The sequence below is a fragment of the Chiloscyllium plagiosum genome, unplaced genomic scaffold (genome assembly GCF_037043375.1).
Source record: "Chiloscyllium plagiosum isolate Xiang-an unplaced genomic scaffold, Cpla_swu_hap1 HiC_scaffold_1, whole genome shotgun sequence".
Lineage (NCBI taxonomy): Eukaryota > Metazoa > Chordata > Chondrichthyes > Orectolobiformes > Hemiscylliidae > Chiloscyllium > Chiloscyllium plagiosum.
Window position 1 is genome coordinate 171,719,767 of NW_028270139.1, and position 16,587 is coordinate 171,736,353.

A 16,587-nucleotide genomic window follows, 5' to 3' on the forward strand; every position below is an offset into this window, starting at 1 on the left:
GACACAGTTCATTGGTGGTAGAGCTGTATAAATAATGTAACACTGACACAGTGGATTGGTGATATAGCTGTGTTAATAATGTAACACTGACACAGTGGTCTCTTCATACAGCACTGTTAATGATGTAACAGGCTCTGTGGATTGGTAATACAGCTGTGTTAATAATGTAACGCTGACACAGTGGATTGGTGATGGAGCTGTGTTAATAATGTAACGCTGACACAGTGGATTGGTGATAGAACTGTGTTAATAATGTAACGCTTACACAGTGGATTGGTGATGGAGCTGTATTAATAATGTAACACTGACACAGTGGATTGGTGATAGAGCTGTGTTAATAATGTAACACTGACACAGTGGATTGGTGATAGAGCTGTGTTAATAATGTAACACTGACACAGTGGATTCGTGATAGAGCTGTGTTAATAATGTAACACTGACACAGTGGATTGGTGATAGCGCTGTATTAATAATGTACCACCGACACAGTGGATTGGTGAATGAGTTGTGTTAATAATGTAACACTGACACAGTGGATTGGTGATAGACCTGTGTTAATAAACTAACACTAACAGTGGATTGGTGATGCAGCTGTGTAAAAAATGGATCACTGATACAAGTGGTCTTTTTATACAGCAGTGTTAATGATCAAAGTTTGTGAGAAGATTTGTGGCTCGGGTGCTCGTTGCTGTGGTTCTGTTCGCCGAGCTGGATGTTTTTGTTGCAAACGTTTCGTCCCCTGTCTAGGTGACATCCTCAGTGCTTGGGAGCCTCCTGTGAAGCGCTTCTGTGGTGTTTCCTCCGGCATTTATAGTGGCCTGTCCCTGCCACTTCCGGTTGTCAGTTTCAGCTGTCCGCTGTAGTGGCCGGTATATTGGGTCCAGGTCGATGTGTTTGATGATGGAGTTTGTGGATGAGTGCCATGCTTCTAGGAATTCCCTGGCTGTTCTTTGTATGGCTTGCCCTATAATGGTAGTGTTGTCCCAGTCAAATTCATGTTGCTTGTCGTCTGCATGTGTGGCTACCAGGGATAGCTGGTCGTGTCGTTTCGTGGCTAGTTGATGTTCGTGGATGCGGATCGTTAGCTGTCTTCTTGTTTGTCCTATATAGTGTTTTGTGCAGTCCTTGCATGGGATTTTGTACACTACATTAGTTTTGCTCAATGTTGGGTATTGGGTCCTTCGTTCTGGTGAGCTGTTGTCTGAGGGTGGCTGTTGTTTTGTGTGCTGTTATAAGTCCTAGTGGTCGCAGTAGTCTGGCTGTCAGTTCTGAAATGCTCCTGATGTATGATAGTGTGGCTAGCCCTTTGGGTTGCGGCATGTCCTCGTCCCGTTGTCTTTCCCTTAGGCATCTGTTGATGAAATTGCACGGGTATCCGTTTTTGGCGAATACCTTGTACAGGTGTTCCTCTTCCTCTTTTTGCAGTTCTGGTGTGCTGAAATGTGTTGTGGCCATTTTGAATAGTGTCTTGATGCAACTTCGTTTGTGTGTGTTGGGGTGGTTGCTTTCATAGTTCAGGACTTGGCCTGTGTGTGTGGCTTTCCTGTGTACCTTAGTGGTGAATTCTCCGTTTGGTGTTCTCTGTACCATCACGTCTAGGAATGGGAGTTGGTTGTCCTTTTCTTCCTCTCTAGTGAATCGGATTCCTGTGAGTGTGGCGTTGATGATCCGGTGTGTTTTCTCTATTTCCGTGTTTTTAATGATTACAAAGGTGTCATCAATGTATCTGACCCAGAGTTTGGGTTGAATTTGCGGTAAGACTGTTTGTTCTAACCTTTGCATTACTGCTTCGGCTATGAGTCCCGAGATCGGTGAGCCCATGGGTGTTCCGTTGATTTGTTCGTATATCTGGTTGTTGAATGTGAAGTGTGTTGTGAGGCACAAGTCCAGTAGTTTAAGTATGCCGTCTTTGTTGATGGGTTCAACGTCCTGTTGTCTGTTATGTCTGTTCAGCAGGTTGGCTATTGTTTCTCTGGCTAGGGCTTTGTCAATAGAGGTGAACAGTGCTGTTACGTCGAATGAGACCATGGTTTCTTCCTTGTCTATGTGTATATTTCTGATGATGTCCAAGAATTCCTGTGTTGATTGTATAGAGTGTCTGGATCTGCTGATCAGGTGTTTCAGTTTCTGCTGTGGTTCTTTAGCCAGTTTGTGTGATGGTGTCCCTGGTGGTGATACTATGGGTCTGAGTGGTTTGGCGATGGAGATGGGTGAACAATGTAACTCAGACACAGTCAATTGGTGGTAGAGCTGTGTTAATAATGTAACACTGACACAATGGATTGGTGATAAAACTGTGTTAATAATGTAACACTGACACAGTGGATTGGTGATGGAGCTGTGTTAATAATGTAACACTGACACAGTGGATTGGTGAAGGAGCTGTGTTAATAATGTAACACTGACACAGTGGATTGGTGATGGAGCTGTGTTAATAATGTAACACTGACACAGTGGGTTAGTGCTGGAGCTGGGTTAATAATGTAACACTGACACAGTGGATTGGTGATAGAGATGGGTTAATAATGTGCCACTGACACAGTGGATTGGAGATGGAGCTGTGTTAATAATGTAACATTGACACAGTGGGTTAGTGCTGGAGCTGGGTTAATAATGTAACACTGACACAGTGGATTGGTGATAGAGATGGGTTAATAATGTAACACTGACACAGTGGATTGGTGATGGAGCTGTGTTAATAATGTAACACTGACACAGTGGATTGGTGATAGAGCTGTGTTAATAATGTAACACTGAAACAGTGGATTGGTGATGGAGCTGTGTTAATAATGTAACACTGACACAGTGGATTGGTGATCGAGCTGTGTTAATAATGTAACACTGACACAGTGGATTGGTGATCGAGCTGTAGTAATAATGTAACACTGACACAGTGGATTGGTGATCGAGCTGTGTTAATAATGTAACACTGACAATGTGGATTCGTGATAGAGCAGGGATAATAATGTAACACTGACACAGTGGGTTGGTGATGGATCAGTGTTAATAATATAAAACTGACACTATGGAATGATGATGGATCTGTGTTAATTATGTAACACTGACACAGTGGATTGGTGATAAAGCTGTGTTAATAATGTAACACTGAAACAGTGATTTGGTGATGGAGCTGTGTTAATAATTTAACACTGACAGAGTAGTTTGGTGATCGAGCTGTGTTAATAATGTTACACTGACTCATTGGATTGGTGGTGGAGCTGGGTTAATAATGTAACACTGACACGGTTGATTGATTATAGATCTATGTTAATAATGTAACACTGACACTGGATTGTTATCGAGCTATGTTAATAATATAACACTGACACTGGATTGTTTATTGAGCTATGTTAATAATGTAACACTGACACAGTGGTTTGGTGATGGAGCTGGATTAATAATGTAACACTGACACAGTGGATTGGTGATGGACCTCTATTAAAAATGTACCACTGACACAGTGGATTGATGATAGACCTGAAACAGTGGTCTTGTTATAGAGCTGTGTCAATGATGTAACGTAGACTCAGTAGATTGGTGATAGAGTTCTTTTTATAATGTAACACTGACATAGTGGACTGGTGACGGAGCTGGGTTCATAATGTAACACTGACAGTGGATTGTTGATGGAGCTGTGTTTATAATGTAACACTGACATAGTGATTTGGTGATACAGCTGTATTAATAATGTTACACTGACACAGTGGATTGGTGATAGAGCTCAGTTAATAATGAAACACTAACACAGTGGATAGGTGATAGAGTTCTGTTCATAATATTACACTGACGCAGTGGATTGGTGAGGGAGCTGTGTTAATAATGTAACACTGACACAGTGGATTGGTGATCGAGCTGTGTTAATAATGTAACACTGACACAGTGGATTGGTGATAGAGCTGTGTTAATAATGTAACACTGACACAGTGGATTGGTGATAGAGCTGTGTTAATAATGTAACACTGACAATGTGGATTCGTGATAGAGCAGGGATAATAATGTAACACTGACACAGTGGGTTGGTGATGGATCGGTGTTAATAATATAAAACTGATGCCTGTGGATTGATGATGGATCTGTGTTAATTATGTAACACTGACACAGTGGATTGGTGATGGAGCTGTGTTAATAATTTAACACTGACAGAGTGGTTTGGTGATCGAGCTGTGTTAATAATGTTACACTGACTCATTGGATTGGTGGTGGAGCTGGGTTAATAATGTAACACTGACACGGTTGATTGATTATAGATCTATGTTAATAATGTAACACTGACACTGGATTGTTATCGAGCTATGTTAATAATGTAACACTGACACTGGATTGTTTATTGAGCTATGTTAATAATGTAACACTGACACAGTGGTTTGGTGATGGAGCTGGATTAATAATGTAACACTGACACAGTGGATTGGTGATGGACCTCTATTAAAAATGTACCACTGACACAGTGGATTGATGATAGACCTGAAACAGTGGTCTTGTTATAGAGCTGTGTCAATGACGTAATGTAGACTCAGTGGATTGGTGAAAGAGTTCTTTTTATAATGTAACACTGACATAGTGGACTGGTTTTTAGATTAGATTAGATTACTTTACAGTGTGGAAACAGGCCCTTCGGCCCAACAAGTCCACACCGACCCGCCGGAGCGTAACCCACCCATACCCCTACATTTACCCCTTACCTAACACTACGGGCAATTTAGCATGGCCAATTCACCTAACCTGCACATCTTTGGACTGTGGGAGAAAACCGGAGCACCCGGAGGAAACCCACGCAGACACGGGGAGAACGTGCAAACTCCACACAGTCAGTCGCCTGAGACGGGAATTGAACCCGGGTCTCTGGCGCTGCGAGGCAGCAGTGCTAACCACTGTGCCACCGTGCCGCCCACGATGGAGCTGGGTTCATAATGTAACACTGACAGTGGATTGTTGATGGAGCTGTGTTAATAATGTAACACTGACATAGTGATTTGGTGATACAGCTGTATTAATAATGTTACACTGACACAGTGGATTGGTGACAGAGCTCGGTTAATAATGAAACACTAACACAGTGGATTGGTGATAGAGTTCTGTTAATAATGTAACACTGACACAATGGATTGATGATCGAGCTGTGTTAATAATGTAACACTGACACAGCGGATTGGTGATGGAGCTGGGTTCATAATATAACACTGACACAGTGGATTGGTGATCGAGCTGTGTTAATAATGTAACACTGACACAGTGGATTGGTGATAGAGCTGTGTTAATAATGTAACACTGACACAGTGGATTGGTGATCGAGCCGTATTAATAATGTAACACTGACACAGTGGATTGGTGATCGAGCTGTGTTAATAATGTAACACTGACACAGCGGATTGGTGATAGAGCTGTGTTAATAATGTAACACAGACACAGTGGATTGGTGATCGAGCTGTGTTAATAATGTAACACTGACACAGTGGATTGGGGATAGAGCTGTGTTAATAATGTAACACTGACACAGTGGATTGGTGATAGAGCTGTGTTAATAATGTAACACTGACACAGTGGATTGATGATGGAGCTGTGTTAATAATGTAACACTGACACAGTGGATTGGTGATAGAGCTGTGTTAATAATGTAACACTAACACAGTGGATTGGTGATAGAGCTGTGTTAATAATGTAACACTGACACAGTGGATTGGTGATCGAGCTGTGTTAATAATGTAACACTGACACAGTGGATTGGTGATAGAGCTGTGTTAATAATGTAACACTGACAATGTGGATTCGTGATTGAGCAGGGATAATAATGTAACACTGACACAGTGGGTTGGTGATGGATCGGTGTTAATAATATAAAACTGATGCCTGTGGATTGATGATGGATCTGTGTTAATTATGTAACACTGACACAGTGGATTGGTGATAAAGCTGTGTTATTAATGTAACACTGAAACAGTGGATTGGTGATGGAGCTGTGTTAATATTTAAAAATTACAGAGTGGTTTGGTGATCGAGCTGTGTTAATAATGTTCCACTGACTCATTGGATTGGTGGTGGAGCTGGGTTAATAATGTAACACTGACACGGTTGATTGATTATAGATCTATGTTAATAATGTAACACTGACACTGGATTGTTATCGAGCTATGTTAATAATGTAACACTGACACTGGATTGTTTATTGAGCTATGTTAATAATGTAACACTGACACAGTGGTTTGGTGATGGAGCTGGATTAATAATGTAACACTGACACAGTGGATTGGTGATGGACCTCTATTAAAAATGTACCACTGACACAGTGGATTGATGATAGACCTGAAACAGTGGTCTTGTTATAGAGCTGTGTCAATGATGTAACGTAGACTCAGTGGATTGGTGATAGAGTTTTTTTTATAATGTAACACTGACATAGTGGACTGGTGATGGAGCTGGGTTCATAATGTAACACTGACAGTGGATTGTTGATGGAGCTGTGTTTATAATGTAACACTGACATAGTGATTTGGTGATACAGCTGTATTAATAATGTTACACTGACACAGTGGATTGGTGATAGAGCTCAGTTAGTAATGAAACACGAACACAGTGGATTGGTGATAGAGTTCTGTTAATAATATTACACTGACGCAGTGGATTGCTGAGGGAGCTGTGTTAACAATGTAACACTGACACAGTGGATTGGTGATCAAGCTGTGTTAATAATGTAACACTGACACAGTGGATTGGTGATAGAGCTGTGTTAATAATGTAACACTGACACAGTGGATTGGTGATAGAGCTGTGTTAATAATGTAACACTGACAATGTGGATTCGTGATAGAGCAGGGATAATAATGTAACACTGACACAGTGGGTTGGTGATGGATCGGTGTTAATAATATAAAACTGATGCCTGTGGATTGATGATGGATCTGTGTTAATTATGTAACACTGACACAGTGGATTGATGATAAAGCTGTGTTATTAATGTAACACTGAAACAGTGGATTGGTGATGGAGCTGTGTTAATAATTTAACACTGACAGAGTGGTTTGGTGATCGAGCTGTGTTAATAATGTTACACTGACTCATTGGATTGGTGGTGGAGCTGGGTTAATAAGGTAACACTGACACGGTTGATTGATTATAGATCTATGTTAATAATGTAACACTGACACTGGATTGTTATCGAGCTATGTTAATAATGTAACACTGACACTGGATTGTTTATTGAGCTATGTTAATAATGTAACACTGACACAGTGGTTTGGTGATGGAGCTGGATTAATAATGTAACACTGACACAGTGGATTGGTGATGGACCTCTATTAAAAATGTACCACTGACACAGTGGATTGATGATAGACCTGAAACAGTGGTCTTGTTATAGAGCTGTGTCAATGATGTAACGTAGACTCAGTGGATTGGTGATAGAGTTTTTTTTATAATGTAACACTGACATAGTGGACTGGTGATGGAGCTGGGTTCATAATGTAACACTGACAGTGGATTGTTGATGGAGCTGTGTTTATAATGTAACACTGACATAGTGATTTGGTGATACAGCTGTATTAATAATGTTACACTGACACAGTGGATTGGTGATAGAGCTCAGTTAGTAATGAAACACGAACACAGTGGATTGGTGATAGAGTTCTGTTAATAATATTACACTGACGCAGTGGATTGCTGAGGGAGCTGTGTTAACAATGTAACACTGACACAGTGGATTGGTGATCAAGCTGTGTTAATAATGTAACACTGACACAGTGGATTGGTGATAGAGCTGTGTTAATAATGTAACACTGACACAGTGGATTGGTGATAGAGCTGTGTTAATAATGTAACACTGACAATGTGGATTCGTGACAGAGCAGGGATAATAATGTAACACTGACACAGTGGGTTGGTGATGGATCGGTGTTAATAATATAAAACTGATGCCTGTAGATTGATGATGGATCTGTGTTAATTATGTAACACTGACACAGTGGATTGATGATAAAGCTGTGTTATTAATGTAACACTGAAACAGTGGATTGGTGATGGAGCTGTGTTAATAATTTAACACTGACAGAGTGGTTTGGTGATCGAGCTGTGTTAATAATGTTACACTGACTCATTGGATTGGTGGTGGAGCTGGGTTAATAAGGTAACACTGACACGGTTGATTGATTATAGATCTATGTTAATAATGTAACACTGACACTGGATTGTTATCGAGCTATGTTAATAATGTAACACTGACACTGGATTGTTTATTGAGCTATGTTAATAATGTAACACTGACACAGTGGTTTGGTGATGGAGCTGGATTAATAATGTAACACTGACACAGTGGATTGGTGATGGACCTCTATTAAAAATGTACCACTGACACAGTGGATTGATGATAGACCTGAAACAGTGGTCTTGTTATAGAGCTCAGTGAATAATGAAACACTAACACAGTGGATTGGTGATAGAGTTCTGTTAATAATATTACACTGACGCAGTGGATTGGTGAGGGAGCTGTGTTAATAATGTAACACTGACACAGTGGATTGGTGATGGAGTTGTGTTCATAATGTAACACTGACACACTGTATTGCTGTGGAGCTGGGTTTGTAATGTAACAGTGACACAGTGGATTGGTGATAGAGCTTGGTTAACAATGTAACACTGACACAGTGGATTGGTGATAGTGCTGGGTTAATAATGTAACACTGACACGGTGGTTTGGTGACAGAGCTGGGCAAGTAATGTATCACTGACACAGTGGTTTGGTGATATGAGCTGGGTAAGTAATGTAACACTGACACAGTGGATTGGTGATGGAGCTGAGTTAGTAATGTGCCACCGACACAGTGGATTGGTGATGGAGCTGTGTTAATGATATAACACTGACACAGTGGATTGGTGATCAAGCTGGGCTAATAATGTAACACTGACAGAGTGGATTGGTGATGGAGCTGGGTTAATAATGTAACACTGACACAGTGGATTGGTGATGGAGCTGGGTTAATAATGTGACACTGATACAGTGGATAGGTGATGGTGCTGTGTTAATAATGTAACACTGACAGAGTGGTTTGGTGATAGAGCTGTGTTAATAATGTTACACTCACTCATTGGGTTGGTGGTGGAGCTGGGTTAATAATGTAACACTGATACAGTGGATTGGTGATAGAGCTGTATCAATAATGTAACACTGACACGGTTGATTGATTATACATCTATGTTAATAATGTAACACTGACACTGGATTGTTTATCGAGCTATGTTAATAATGTAACACTGACACTGGATTGTTTATCGAGCTGTGTTAATAATGTAACACTGACACTGTGGATTTGTGATAGATCTGCGTTCACAATGTAACACTGACACAGTGGATTGGGGATGGAGCTGGGTTAATAATGTAACACTGACACTGTGGGATTGGTGATGGAGCTGGGTTAATAATGTAACACTGACACTGTGGGATTGGTGATGGAGCTGTATAAATAATGTAACACTGACACAGGGGATTGTTGACAGAACTGTGTTAATAATGTAACAGTGACACAGTCGGCTGGAGATTGAGGTGTGTTCATATTATAACACTGACACAGTGGATTGGTGATGGAGTTCTAGTAATAATGTAACAGTGACACAGCGGTTTGGTGATAGAGCTGTGTTAATAATGTAACACTGACACAGTAATTGGTGATAGAGCTGTGTTAATAATGTACCACAAACACAGTCGATTGGTGACAGACTTGTGTTAATAATGTAACACTGACACAGTGGATTGGTGATAGAGCTGTGTTAATAATGTATCACTGACACAGTAATTGGTGATAGAGCTGTGTTAATAATGTACCATAGACACAGTCGATTGGTGACAGAGAAGTGTTAATTATGTAATACTGACACAGTGAATTGGTGATAGAGTTGGGAGAATAATGTAACACTGACACAGTGGATTGGTGATCGAGCTGTGTTCATAATGTAACACTGACACATGGATTGGTGATGGAGCTGTGTTAATAATGTAACACTAACACAGTGGATTGGTGATAGAGCTTTGTTAATAATGTAACAATGAAACAGTGGATTGGTGATAGAGCTGTGTTAATAATGTAACACTGACACAGTGGATTGGAGATAGAGCTGTGTTAATAATGTAACACTGACACAGTCGACTGGAGATTGAGGTGTGTTCATAATATAACACTGACACAGTGGATTGGTGATGGAGTTCTAGTAATAATGTAACAGTGACACAGCGGTTTGGTGATAGAGCTGTGTTACTAATGTAACACTGACACAGTGGATTGGTGACAGAGTTGTGTTAATAATGAAACACGAACACAGTGGATTGGTGATAGAGTTCTGTTAATAATATTACACTGACACAGTAGATTAGTGAAGGAGCTGTGTTAATAATGTAACACTGACACAGTGGATTGGTGATGGACCTCTCTTAAAAATGTACCACTGACACAGTGGATTGGTGGTAGAGCTGTATTAATAATGTAACACTGACACAGTGGATTGGTGAGGGAGCTGGGTTAATGTAACACCGACACAGCAGATTGGTGACAGAGCTGTGTTAATAATGTAACACTGACACAGTGGATTGGTGATAGAGCTGAGTTCATAATGTAACACTGACACATTGGATTGGTGATGGAGCTGTATAAATAATGTAGCACTGACACAGTGGATTGGTGATGGAGCTGTGTTAATAATGTAACACTGTCACAGTCGACTGGAGATTGAGCTGTGTTCATAATATAACACTGACACAGTGGATTGGTGATGGAGTTCAAGTAATAATGTAACAGTGACACAGTGGATTGGTGATGGAGCTGTGTTAATAATGTAACACTGTCACAGTCGACTGGAGATTGAGCTGTGTTCATAATATAACACTGACACAGTGGATTGGTGATGGAGTTCTAGTAATAATGTAACACTGACACAGTGGATTGGTGAGGGAGCTGGGTTAATGTAACACCGACACAGCGGATTGGTGACAGAGCTGTGTTAATAATGTAACACTGACACAGTGGATTGGTGATAGAGCTGTGTTCATAATGTAACACTGACACATTGGATTGGTGATGGAGCTGTATAAATAATGTAGCACTGACACAGTGGATTGGTGATGGAGCTGTGTTAATAATGTAACACTGTCACAGTCGACTGGAGATTGAGCTGTGTTCATAATATAACACTGACACAGTGGATTGGTGATGGAGTTCGAGTAATAATGTAACACTGACACAGTGGATTGGTGATAGAGCTGGGTTAACAATGTAATACTGAAAAAGTGGATTAGTGATGGAGCTGTGTTAATAATGTAATACTGACACAGTAGATCGGTGATGGAGCTGTGCTAACAATGTAACACTGAACAGTGGATTGGTGATGGAGCTGGGTTTGTAATGTAACACTAACACAGTGGTCTTGATATAGAGCTGTGTTAATGATGTAACACTGACAGAATGCATTGGTGATAGAGCTGTATAAATAATGTAACACTGACACAGGGGATTGTTGACAGAACTGTGTTAATAATGTAACAGTGACACAGTCGGCTGGAGATTGAGGTGTGTTCATATTATAACACTGACACAGTGGATTGGTGATGGAGTTCTAGTAATAATGTAACAGTGACACGGCGGTTTGGTGATAGAGCTGTGCTAATAATGTAACACTGACACAGTAATTGGTGATAGAGCTGTGTTAATAATGTACCACAAACACAGTCGATTGGTGACAGACTTGTGTTAATAATGTAACACTGACACAGTGGATTGGTGATAGAGCTGTGTTAATAATGTATCACTGACACAGTAATTGGTGATGGAGCTGTGTTAATAATGTACCATAGACACAGTCGATTGGTGACAGAGTTGTGTTAATTATGTAATACTGACACAGTGAATTGGTGATATAGTTGGGAGAATAATGTAACACTGACACAGTGGATTGGTGATCGAGCTGTGTTCATAATGTAACACTGACACATGGATTGGTGATGGAGCTGTGTTAATAATGTAACACTAACACAGTGAATTGGTGATAGAGCTTTGTTAATAATGTAACAATGAAACAGTGGATTGGTGATCGAGCTGTGTTAATAATGTAACACTGACACAGCGGATTGGAGATAGAGCTGTGTTAATAATGTAACACTGACACAGTCGACTGGAGATTGAGGTGTGTTCAAAATATAACACTGACACAGTGGATTGGTGATGGAGTTCTAGTAATAATGTAACAGTGACACAGCGGTTTGGTGATAGAGCTGTGTTACTAATGTAACACTGACACAGTGGATTGGTGACAGAGTTGTGTTAATAATGAAACACTAACACAGTGGATTGGTGATAGAGTTCTGTTAATAATATTACACTGACACAGTAGATTAGTGAAGGAGCTGTGTTAATAATGTAACACTGACACAGTGGATTGGTGATGGACCTCTCTTAAAAATGTACCACTGACACAGTGGATTGGTGGTAGAGCTGTATTAATAATGTAACACTGACACAGTGGATTGGTGAGGGAGCTGGGTTAATGTAACACCGACACAGCGGATTGGTGACAGAGCTGTGTTAATAATGTAACACTGACACAGTGGATTGGTGATAGAGCTGTGTTAATAACGTAACACTGACACAGTGGATTGGTGATGGAGCTGTATAAATAATGTAGCAGTGACACAGTGGATTGGTGATGGAGCTGTGTTAATAATGTAACACTGACACAGTCGACTGGAGATTGAGCTGTGTTCATAATATAACACTGACACAGTGGATTGGTGATGGAGTTCTAGTAAGAATGTAACAGTGACACAGTGGATTGGTGATGGAGCTGTGTTAATAATGTAACACTGACACAGTGGATTGGTGATTGAGCTGTGTTCATAATATAACACTGACACAGTGGATTGGTGATGGAGTTCTAGTAATAATGTAACAGTGACACCGCGGTTTGGTGTTGGAGCTGTGTTAATAATGTAACACTGACACAGTATGTGGTGATAGAGCTGGGTTAATAATGTACCACAGACACAGTCGGTTGGTGACAGAGTTGTCTTAATAATGTAATACTGACACAGTGGATTGGTGATAGAGCTGGGTTAATAATGTAACAGTAACACAGCGGTCTGATGATAGAGCTGGGTTAATAATGTAACACTGACACAGTGGATTGGTGACAGAGCTGTGTTAATAAGGTAACACTGACACAGTAGATCGGTGATGGAACTGTGCTAACAATGTAACACTGAACAGTGGATTGGTGATGGAGCTGGGTTTGTAATGTAACACTAACACAGTGGTCTTGATATAGAGCTGTGTTAATGATGTAACACTGACAGAATGCATTGGTGATAGAGCTGTATAAATAATGTAACACTGACACAGTGGATTGGTGATAGAGCTGTGTTAATAATGTAACACTGACACAGTCGACTGGAGATTGAGGTGTGTTCATAATATAACACTGACACAGTGGATTGGTGATGGAGTTCTAGTAATAATGTAACAGTGACACAGCGGTTTGCTGATAGAGCTGTGTTACTAATGTAACACTGACACAGTGGATTGGTGACAGAGTTGTGTTAATAATGAAACACTAACACAGTGGATTGGTGATAGAGTTCTGTTAATAATATTACACTGACACAGTAGATTAGTGAAGGAGCTGTGTTAATAATGTAACACTGACACAGTGGATTGGTGATGGACCTCTCTTAAAAATGTACCACTGACACAGTGGATTGGTGGTAGAGCTGTATTAATAATGTAACACTGACACAGTGGATTGGTGAGGGAGCTGGGTTAATGTAACACTGACACAGTGGATTGGTGACAGAGCTGTGTTAATAATGTAACACTGACACAGTGGATTGGTGATAGAGCTGTGTTCATAATGTAACACTGACACAGTGGATTGGTGATGGAGCTGTATAAATAATGTAGCACTGACACAGTGGATTGGTGATGGAGCTGTGTTAATAATGTAACACTGACACAGTCGACTGGAGATTGAGCTGTGTTCATAATATAACACTGACACAGTGGATTGGTGATGGAGTTCTAGTAATAATGTAACAGTGACACAGTGGATTGGTGATGGAGCTGTGTTAATAATGTAACACTGACAGAGTGGATTGGTGATAGAGCTGTATTAATAATGTAACACTGACACAGTGGATTGGTGATGGAGCTGTATTAATAATGTAACAGTGACACAGTGGATTGGTGATGGAGCTGTGTTAATAATGTAACACTGACACAGTGGATTGGTGATAGAGCTGGGTTAAAAATGTAATACTGAAAAAGTGGATTAGTGATGGAGCTGTGTGAATAATGTAACACTGACACAGTCGACTGGTGATTGAGCTGTGTTCATAATATAACACTGACACAGTGGATTGGTGATGGAGTTCTAGTAATAATGTAACAGTGACACAGCGGTTTGGTGTTGGAGCTGTGTTAATAATGTAACACTGACACAGTATGTGGTGATAGAGCTGGGTTAATAATGTACAACAGACACAGTCGGTTGGTGACAGAGTTGTGTTAATAATGTAATACTGACACAGTGGATTGGTGATAGAGCTGGGTTAATAATGTAACAGTAACACAGCGGTTTGATGATAGAGCTGGGTTAATAATGTAACAATGACACAGTGGATTGGTGGGATAGCTGGGTTAATAATGTAACACTGACACAGTGGATTGGTGACAGAGCTGTGTTAATAATGTAACACTGACACAGTAGATCGGTGATGGAACTGTGCTAACAATGTAACACTGAACAGTGGATTGGTGATGGAGCTGGGTTTGTAATGTAACACTAACACATTGGTCTTGATATAGAGCTGTGTTAATGATGTAACACTGACAGAATGCATTGGTGATAGAGCTGTATAAATAATGTAACACTGACACAGTGGATTGGTGATAAAGCTATATTAATAATGTAACACTGACACAGTGGATTGGTGAGGGAGCTGGGTTAATGTAACACTGACACAGTGGATTGGTGACAGAGCTGTGTTAAGAATGTAACACTGACACAGTGGATTGGTGATAAAGCTGTATTAATAATGTAACACTGACACAGTGGATTGTTGATGGAGCTGTGTTAATAATGTAACACTGACAATGTGAATTCGTGATAGAGCTGGGATAATGATGTAACACTGACACAGTGGATTGGTGAAGGATCGGTGTTAATTATGTAACACTGACACAGTGGACTGGTGATGGAGCTGGGTTAATAATGTAACACTGACAGAGTGGATTGGTGATGGAGCTGTATTAATAATGTAACACTGACACAGTGGATTGGTGATGGAGCTGTATTAATAATGTAACACTGACACAGTGGATTGGTGATAGAGCTGTGTTAATAATGGAACACTGACAATGTGAATTCGTGATGGAGCTGGGCTAATAATGTAACACTGACACAGTGGATTGATGATGGATCTGTGTTACTATTGTAACACTGACACAGTGGATTGGTGATAGAGCTGTGTTAATAATGTAACACTGACACAGTGGATTGGTGATCGAGCTGTGTTAATAATGTAACACTGACACAGTGGATTGGTGATAGAGCTGTGTTAATAATTTAACACTGACACAGTGGATTGGTGATCGAGCTGTGTTAATAATGTAACACTGACACAGTGGATTGGTGATCGAGCTGTGTTAATAATGTAACACTGACACAGTGGATTGGTAATGGAGCTGGGTTAATAATGTAACACTTACACGGTGGATTGATGATAGAGAAAAGTGTGTAATGTATCGCTGACACAGTGGTTTGGTGATAAGAATTGGATTAGTAATGTAACACTGACACAGTGGTCTTGATAAGGAGCTGTGTTAATGATGTAACGCAGACTCAGTGGATTGGTGGTAGAGTTGTGGTAATGTAACACTGACACAATGGATTGGTGATTGAGCAGGGTTAGTAATGTACCACTGACACAGTGGATTAGTAATGGAGCTGGGTTAATAATGTTACGCTGACTCAATGGATTGGTGATCAAGCTGGGCTAATAATGTAACACTGACAGAGTGGATAGGTGATGGTGCTGTGTTAATAATTTAACACTCTCAGAGTGGTTTGGTGATAGAGCTGTGTTAATAATGGAACACTGACTCAATGGGTTGGTGGTGGAGCTGGGTTAACAATGTAACACTGACACAGTGGATTGGTGATCAAGCTGGGCTAATAATGTAACACTGACACAGTGGATTGGTGATTGAGCAGGGTTCATAATATAACACTGACACAGTGGATTGGTGATGGAGTTCTTGTAATAATGTAACAGTGACACAGCGGTTTGGTGATGGAGCTGTGTTAATAATGTAACACTGACACAGTGGATTGGTGATCAAGCTGGGCTAATAATGTAACACTGACACAGTGGATTGGTGATCAAGCTGGGCTAATAATGGAACACTGACACAGTGGATTGGTGATCAAGCTGGGCTAATAATGTAACACTGACACAGTGGATTGGTGATCAAGCTGGGCTAATAATGGAACACTGACACAGTGGATTAGTGATCAAGCTGGGTTAATAATGTAACACTGACACAGCGGTTTGGTGATGGAGCT

At 40.4% G+C, this 16,587-nt stretch overlaps 1 protein-coding gene across 1 annotated transcript in view; it reads right to left on the reverse strand.

Moving 5' to 3' along the window:
- LOC122548889 (disintegrin and metalloproteinase domain-containing protein 12) overlaps window positions 1-16,587 on the reverse strand; it is a 257,353-nt gene that overhangs the window by 185,479 nt on the left and 55,287 nt on the right. The window lies entirely within an intron of this gene.